Here is an 8,821-nt window from a genome sequence, read left to right on the forward strand (position 1 = left end):
GTGGCATGCTTGTTATTTCTTTTATATATAAGCCCTTTATGTGGTGTTGCTCGGACGCCCGACTGTGGCATGCTTGTTATTTCTTTTATATATAAGCCCTTTATGTGGTGTCGCTCAGACGCCCGACTGTGGCATGCTTGTTGTTTCTTTTATATATAAGCCCTTTATGTGGTGTCGCTCAGACGCCCGACTGCGGCATTGTTAAATTATTTGCACCCTTTTTGAGGAGTCATTTCAGACACTCAATCACTACACTCTATTTCTATATCGCATAATTATATTTTTACCCGCATGTATACATCATGGTTTTTCGTATATTTCGTGACAGACGTTATGGTCAGAGTATATTTTCGGAGCATGATTACCCCTTGTTATATTATACACGTGTTCTAAATGTTTGCGAGTACATTCAAACGTACTCACTGGCTTGTCCCTAGCTATTGTCTTGGCCAGATTTCTTGCGTGGAGAGGAGCGCTTCGACGACAGCCCCGGAACCCATGTAAAGGTGATAACAGCCTCGCGAAGATAGGAGTTACCCTGGTCAGCTATTCTTGTGGGAAATGGAGTCCCATAGACGCAGATGAACCACAAACCGCTTCCGCCATCAACCACTAGAAACCAAATGTTGCACTCCTAGGCCACAATGGTCTTGTACTACATATTTTGTACCTTGCTTGGAATTCTTGTATCAAGTTGGTGCCTCATCAGCTAACAGTAATCCTGGGGCTGGTGAGCACAAAGGCCGTTTTCTGGGAAATTAATATCCCGAAAATCTGGTCCTGACATGGACTCTGGCCAATGTTGCATTATCCCCTTTTGAATTGAAGCCTTACGCTCCCTGGATTATGAGATTCCTTAGATTGAGGTTTTCAATCAATTACAAGGCTGACACTCTCAACCATGGCAGCTACTTGCCCCCCATTGAAGTCCTCAAACGGACATTTGCCTCAGCAGATGAAAAGGAGAAGGCCACTGCTGTTATTGAGGAAGGCATTCATCCATTGGATGGTCAGTTCCGGAAAGCTGCATCTTATTCCACCAATGATGAGTCTGCCACTCATGACTCTGCCGCCAATGCCTCAAAGCAAAATCCTCAAGGCACAGCTCCAAGAGTGATGACTGATCATGAGCTTCTCCTCAGTCTTGACTAGAAGGTCGATCGTAACCACAAATGGGTTAAGCGTCAGTTTGGTTCAATTCTTCACAACATGACTGCTACACACAACGCAGTGAAGAAAAACCATTACTACCTCCATGAAGTCTTTGGTCGCACTTGGGCTGTTCTTTCTCACCTATATGGTGAAGAAGATCTGAAGCAAATGGGTCTCCAGCAAGACTTTGACTGGTCCCAACCACCAGCGAAGAAATTCAGGAAAGTCAAAGTTCCTTCCTTGGTGGCCAGCTCATATTCTTCATTGCGCGACACCGATGAGCATGAAGATTTGGACGACACTGCGGCAGGCCCTACTTCAACTACCGACCCAAACAACACTCACGCTCCTTCATCAACATGATATTCTTCAGGGGCGTTAGTTCTCCCTTTTGTCCCTTTTGGTCATTCGATGACAAAGGGGGGAAATTTGAGTTAGTCTTCAAGCAGGTCTCTATATATGGGCATTTTTTGCTAAGTTACAACTCTCGTTCTTTTGAAGACTTTGTTGGATCGAGTTGTAAACTTAAACCCGATGGTGGTCTGATAGTTTCGCTATGTTCTTCTGCATGCTATTTCCACATATATGTTAATGCACGCATGCTGAATCACATCAGTTACCATATTTCATCATGCATTTCAAATTCTTCATATCATATGTCAAATGCGTGTATGAATTACAAGATATAGGGGGGATCTCCATGATTCTACTCTTCAAATGTTCATTGCTTCAAAAGAAAATTCCTCACTATGCACATCTTCAGGGGGAATTCTTATATATCTTGCAATCAAATTCCTCAATATCAGTATTTACACTTCATATGTTTATCCCCGTAGAAAATTTAACCTATATTGTCATCAATCCCCAAAAAGGGGGAGATTGTAAGTGCATCTAGTGCCCCTAAGTGATTTTGGTGTATTGAAGACTTATATGTTAAGGGACTGATGCGTTCGTGAGTGTACACAGGTCTATAAGTCTATGATGAGTTTGATATTTACAGAGAAAGTCGACCCCTAAAACTGAATGTCTTTGACTGAAGACTTTGGATTTTTGAAGAGTTTTTGAAGACTTTGAAAGTGAAGAAGTTGGTGTGACCATGAAGACTTCATATTCATACAAGGAACATGAAGCGTGAAGACTTTTGTTTTCATAGTTTAATATTCTCTTTCTTGAGTCATAGGAAACATCGTACTATTAAAGGGGGTCGAGGAAAAACTAAGGAAAAGCTTCCAAGTGATGCTCATCTCAAAATCCTACACCTACCAATCCTTTCGAGTGAAGCCATTGGAAATCTCATACAGTTCAGTCAATTTCTTCAGTGACAGAGACAAAGTTCTTCTGGTCTCTGAGGAATTTGTTCTGACTGAGGAGTTAGGAATTCGCCAGTGCGGATTGCCTACAAGTGATGATCATGATAGCCCTGAGGAATGTGATAGTCAAATTTCTGACCGTTGCTGTGCTATGCGCCAGCTGTCCCGAAATATCTACCCATCTAACGGTCATATCATTGAAGGGCATTTATGTCTTATCATGTCAGGCTGCTCCCTAGGCTATAAATAGCTGCCCCCTACAACCACTAGCTGGTTGGCTGCTCTGAGAGAAACTGGCACTTGTCATTGAGAGCATCCCATCCTCCGAGGACTTTGAGCGAAAATCATCAAGTAAGGAAAACCCAAACCCAAACACCTATAAACCCAAAGTGATTGAGCATCACTGAAGAAATTGTTCCTGTGTGGATCCGACACTTGTTACCTTTGAAGACTGTGCATCTTCCAAACGGTTAGGCATCACGGTCTAGAGCATCCAAGAGGAAATTGTGGATCGCCGAGTGACCGAGTTTGTGAAGGTTTGGAAGTCACCTGAAGACTTACCACGAGTGATTGGGTGGGGTCTGTGTGACCATAGCTCAAGGAGAATACGATGAGGACTGTGTGTCCCCAGGTTTAAACCGCTCCAACCAGACGTACAACTGTTACAATAGTTGGAACTGGTCTACCAAATCATTGTCTTCACCGAGCTAACTGGTTCTCTATCCTCAACCCTTCCATTTCCTCATTACTATGTTGTGCGCTTTTTCATATCTAATTGAAGACTTTGACTAAAGACTTTCTCAATTTCCTCAGTTCAATTTCTTCAGTCTGTTTGTCTTCATCCTATTTTTATCCTGTGCTTACGCTTCCTGTACTCTGTGTCTGTTTTCATTTCATCATGATGTCCATGTTTATGTTATGTCATGTATGCATCTGAGTACTTATTCCGCTGCAAGTAGTTCTTCGCTCAAGAATTTCCTCACACTGAAATTCCTCAGTGAAGAATTCATCAAAAATCGCCTATTCACCCCCCCTCTAGTCGACTTAACGCACTTTCAAAGGGCTCACAGAGCTAGGCAAAAATGGCAAGAACCAGGATGGAATTTGGATCAAGATGGAGCGAATGGACCTGATAGTGCTCCAAGACGACGGCACCAGCCCGACGAAGAGTGAGTGAAAGAAGATTGGCACCGTCGTGGCCTTCATGTTGCACCGCGGGGTCGAGCCCAACCAGATCTGGACGACGCCCTCTTCGTGTTGTTGACCGTCCAGCAGGGGGCGCGCCTTGGCCAACCCTTTCTCGTCGATGATGGACTAGCGCTGCAGGGCCGACTCGCGCGGACGTCCTCTTCTTACCCGAGGCCATGGCGGAGGAGGAGGAAGAAGAAACAAGAGGAGGAGTTGCATTGGAGGCGGAGAATGAGAAGGGAAGCAATGATGTATCGACGCACCGCGCGTAGGCTTTGTCACCAAGACGGCACTTTCTGAGGCATCGTGGGGAGTCGGGGAGCCCCGCTCCATCAAGCCCGCCACACATCACCACCTGGGCCTTGCAGTTGGTGGGCCCCGTGTCGTTTTTCTCCCAACTGGTAGGCGGAGCGCGTGCGCCACGGGCCCGGGGGCTACTGTGGGTCCAGTCGATATCGAGGTACCACGGCCCATCTGCCTATGGCCCAGGAGGTGGCCCTTGCAGGCTAAGAAGGTCGGCCCAAGCCTGGCCCCCAGGGAAGCGAGCCACCCCATGAGGAGCCAACCTCGCAAGGCTCCCCCCCCCCCCGCCAGGCGAGACGAAGCAAATTTCATCAAGTCCTCGGCAGCCTTGCGAGGCCGGCTCACGGGGTCGCCTGGTGAGGCCTACCTCGCGAGGACAGCCTTGGGGCTCCAGCTGTGAAGCCCACGCCTATCACATGTGTGATGCTCTGCTATCAGGATAAGGATGGCAGGGTATGCCGGAGACCAGTTTGCACTTTGGTGCTAAGGGAGCAGCGGTGCATGCCTCCCTCCAAAGCATGTAAACCTTTCCACTTTGGTGAATGAAGACCAAGACTGCTCGGCACCCAAGACATACGTCACCGCTGAGCCCACGTTTACATCAGGATAACACATTTAGCTGGTGTGGACGTCCTTTGGCGAAGATAAACCTGCACCCTTGTCCCCCTTCAAACTTGCCGCCCTGTAGAAGCCCTTTCCCACTCATATTTTTGGGGAAGTGGCCCAAGGCATTATAAGAAGGGAGGACAACCATTGTTAGGGTGGTTCGTCCTTCCTCACCTCGCCTTGTAGTTCCAAGCACACTTTTGCCCACAAGCAATCCCAGCCAAGCAGGAGTAGGGTTTTACACCACCACGATGGCCTGAACCTTGGTAATTCATGTTTCCTCGCCGTGCTCTGTCCTTGCGTACGTCTCCCGAGCCCTTGCCGTTGTCCACGTCTAGTCGACTAGGTTGCGAATCAGAGCACCAGTGTTCAAATCTCAATTCATCAGCAAGTCCGTGGATGCATGTCCCCGGACTCCGACACCGGGGGTGGCCAATATTTTTTATGCTAGGTTTGTTATTCTGAGGATGAGTGTTTATTCACTTGTCATTGCACGAGAAAGTGGCAAGGTAATAGGGATGCCTAATCCCAAAATGAAAAAAATAACAATAATAAATTCCTTGGAAAGTGTTGGTTTGGAAGGCACCCATGGATACGGCTAGCCATGGATTGTGAAATAATGGTGGAAAGGAAATAAACTTTATTTTCTTTTTGGGAACCGCCTATAATGCGTTTATCATGGAAGATATTCGGAATTCTCGGACATTTTCGTTGACAGGAAAAGCATGCCTCTCAAAATAACTTTTTCAGTTTGTTTTAGACTTTGAGATCTAGCACCTTTGCAAATCTCTACTTCCATCTGCGAAGGGCCTATCTATTTACTTTTATGCATTTTTTTATTTTAAGTTTGCATCTTCTCTTATAATGCACCAACTAGAGAGCACATTGTCATACTTGTGCATTGGGTGTAGCTAATATTGAGTGTGTTTCATGAATGGATCAATGACTGAGCATAATGGGCTAGGGACAACTTTCTTTAGCATTGATATTTTGAAAGATATGGTTGCTTGTTGGTATACTTGAGTATTTATGTTTTCATGTTTACCTATAGGCTACTGCTTTGAATCACTCAGGTCCAAATATTCATGCTACAAAAGAAAAGATTATATGATGAATATGATATGTAGCATTGCACATCAAAAATTCTGTTTTTATCATTTACCTACTCGAGGACGAGCAGGAATTAAGCTTGGGGATGCTTGATACGTCTCCAATCTATCTATATTTTTTTAATTATTCCATGTTATTATAGTCTCAATCTTGGATGTTACATATTCCATTATGTATCATTTTTTTGGGACTAACCTATTAACTTAGTGCCTAGTGCCAATTGTTGTTTTCGCGTGTTTTTGGCTTTTCAGGAAATCAATATCAAATAGAGACCAAACGGAGAAAAAAAATTGCATTAATTTTTTCTGGACCAGAAGAGACCCGAAAAGGTTCGGCAGAAGGCCAGATGAGCCACGAGGGAGCGGCAAGCTTGGGAGGTGTGCCCCAGTGCGGGCTAGGCTTGTGGGTCCCATGTGGCACCTCCAACCCTAATTCAACCTCTATAAATTCTCAAATATTCCCCTGACATCAGAGAGCCACCCAAAATACTTTTTTTGCTGCCGCAAGTTTTTGTTCCCACAAGATCCCATCTGGAGGCCTTCTCCGGTACTTTGTCAGAGGGGGAATCGATCATGGAGGGGATCAACGTCAACCTTGCTGCCCATCAGATGATGCATGAGTAGTTTACCACAGACCTACGGGTCCATAGTTAGTATCTAGATGGCTTCTTCTCAATCTCTTTGATCTTCAATACAATGTTCACCTTGATGTTCTTGGAGATCTATTTGATTTAATGACTTTTTGCGGTCTGTTTGTTGGGATTCGATGAATTGTGAGTTTATGATCAGATCTATCTATGAATATTATTTGAGTTTTCTTTGAGCTCTTTTATGCACGATTAGTGTAGCTTCGTTTTCTCTCTGATCTATTTATTTTGTTTGGCCAACTAGATTCATTTTTCTTGCGGTGCTCAATCCCAATGACAGAAAGGGCATGACATGTATTGTATCATTGCTATTAAGGATAAAAAGATGGGGTTTATTCATACGTGAGTTTACTTTGTCCACATCATGTCATCTTTCTTAAGGCGTTACTTCGTTCTTTATGAACTTAATACTCTAGAAGCATGCTGGATAGTAACCGATGTGTGGAGTAATAGTAGTAGATGCAGGCAGGAGTCGGTCTACTTGTCTCGGACGTGATGCCTATATACATGATCATTGCCACGGATATCATCGTAATTATTTGCTTTTATATCAATTGCCCAAAAGTAATTTTTTTACCTACCGTATGCTATTTTCAAGAGAGAAGCCTCTAGTGAAAACTATGGCCCCCGGGTCTACTTCTTATCATATATTAAAACCAAAAATACCTTGCTGCAATTTATTATTATTATTTTTATTTTGTATGTTTTGTTCGATCTATCTATCTATCTATCACCATACAATTTAATCTTGCAAGTAACCGCCGAGGGATTGACAACCCCTTGTTTGCGTTGGGTGCAAGGATTTTTTTATCTTGTGTGTAGGTACTCCTAACAAGGTGTTCCATGGTTCTCCTACTGGATTGTTAACAAGTAGCAAGCGTCGTGGGGAGGTCTTGCGTCGTGCATGCGTGTGTTCCATGTGATGTAGCCCACCAGGCTTTGGGCCTCCTCTTTTAATAGCACTGCACCCTGTGCCTGTCGGATTTTGGGTTCCGGGAAAACCGTTGAGGTTCAAACACTGGGGTGCGCACGAAGATCTCTCCCTACCTAATCACGCCCTCACCCTCACCGCGATCTCAAATCTTAGCGCGTCGAACCCGCAGAAAGAGAGACACAAGAGTTTCTACTGGTTCGGGCCATCGATGTGGTGTAATACCCTATTCCAGTGTGGTGTGGTGGATTGCCTCTTGGGCTGAGGATGAACAGTTACAAGGGAAGAACAGCCTCCTGAGGAGAGGTGCTCTTGTGCTTGTGTGTGGAATGGCTCTGATCCAAGATGAGATCCAGATGCCTCCTAGGGTGGTGGCTAGTCCTATTTATAGAGGCCCTGGTCCTCTCCCCAAATATTGAATGGGAAGGGATCCAAAAACGGCCAAATTCGAAGGGAGACAACTAGTACAAGTTATCCTGACTAAAGGTGTTCTTCGCCTGCCAGAGGCTCTCATGGTGACGCCGTATTGCGCTCCACGGTGACCTCCGTCCTTTAGTCCTGCTGGTCTTGGTCTCGTTGCACCAATATGGAAACCTTTGCCTGATGCCTCGGGACTCCTCGCCTGCCCTTGCCCCTTTAGCACCAAAGAGGAAGCGAGGATACTGCGCGCGCTGGCGCCCTCCTGGCGCTCGCCTGGCTCCAGTCGTCATGGCTTGCGTCACAGGAACCTCGCGAGGTGTCCCTTGCCTTGATCTCTCTGCCCCTCGCGAGCCGGCCTGGTGAGGCCTTCCCGAGGAGGTCTTGTGTTGTCCTCCTCGCGAGGGTCTTGAGTGCTCGCTGGTGAAGATGGGCTGTACAGGGCCGCTGGTGGAGCCCCACTGTGGTCCGCAGGCAGGCAAGTCTGGGGACCCCCATTCCGAGGAAGCCGACAGTAGCCCCCGGGCCCAAGGCGCGCTCAGACTTGGCTTCGAGGCGAAGTCAAAGGGCAAGTGCGGAGCACCGCGGGCCCCAACAGCCTGCGGCCCCGCTTGACGCGTGGCGTTAGTTTGGACGTGGGCGTCTCCGCTTCCCCATGCTGCCTTGGCAACTGCCCAACTTGACGAGTCCCTGCTGCATGAGGAGGGGGATCGGCGGTTGGCCTTCTCCTGCTATAAATGAGGAGGGGGCGGAGCCCCCGTCGCTCATCTCTTCCTGCTCCGCTCGCTTCTTCTTCCTTGCTTCATTGCTAGTAGCAACCCTCATGGCGCCTACAAAGAGGTTCTCGACCGCGGAGAAGGGGAAGGCCCGCCAAGAGGGGCCCGGCTCTCCGCCGCCCAAGCGTGGGCGCGGCCGTCCCCGTAAGCACACCGCGAGCCCCGCCGCGGCCCGGGGCGCCTCTTCACGTGGTGGGACTCGCCTAGATCGTGGCAGCCCCGTCGATGATGGGACGCGCGCCATGGTCGCACGGCCTCCCCGGCTGTGCTTCCACTCGGTGAAGGTGCTGCCGGAGTTCGTCGTGTGGTCGGACAACCCGGCCGGCACCTGGCTTCAGCTCCCGCGCTTCTTCGCCGGCGAGCTGCCGGCCACCGGTCCAGG

Source organism: Triticum aestivum, chromosome 5D (assembly GCF_018294505.1).
Source record: "Triticum aestivum cultivar Chinese Spring chromosome 5D, IWGSC CS RefSeq v2.1, whole genome shotgun sequence".
NCBI lineage: Eukaryota > Viridiplantae > Streptophyta > Magnoliopsida > Poales > Poaceae > Triticum > Triticum aestivum.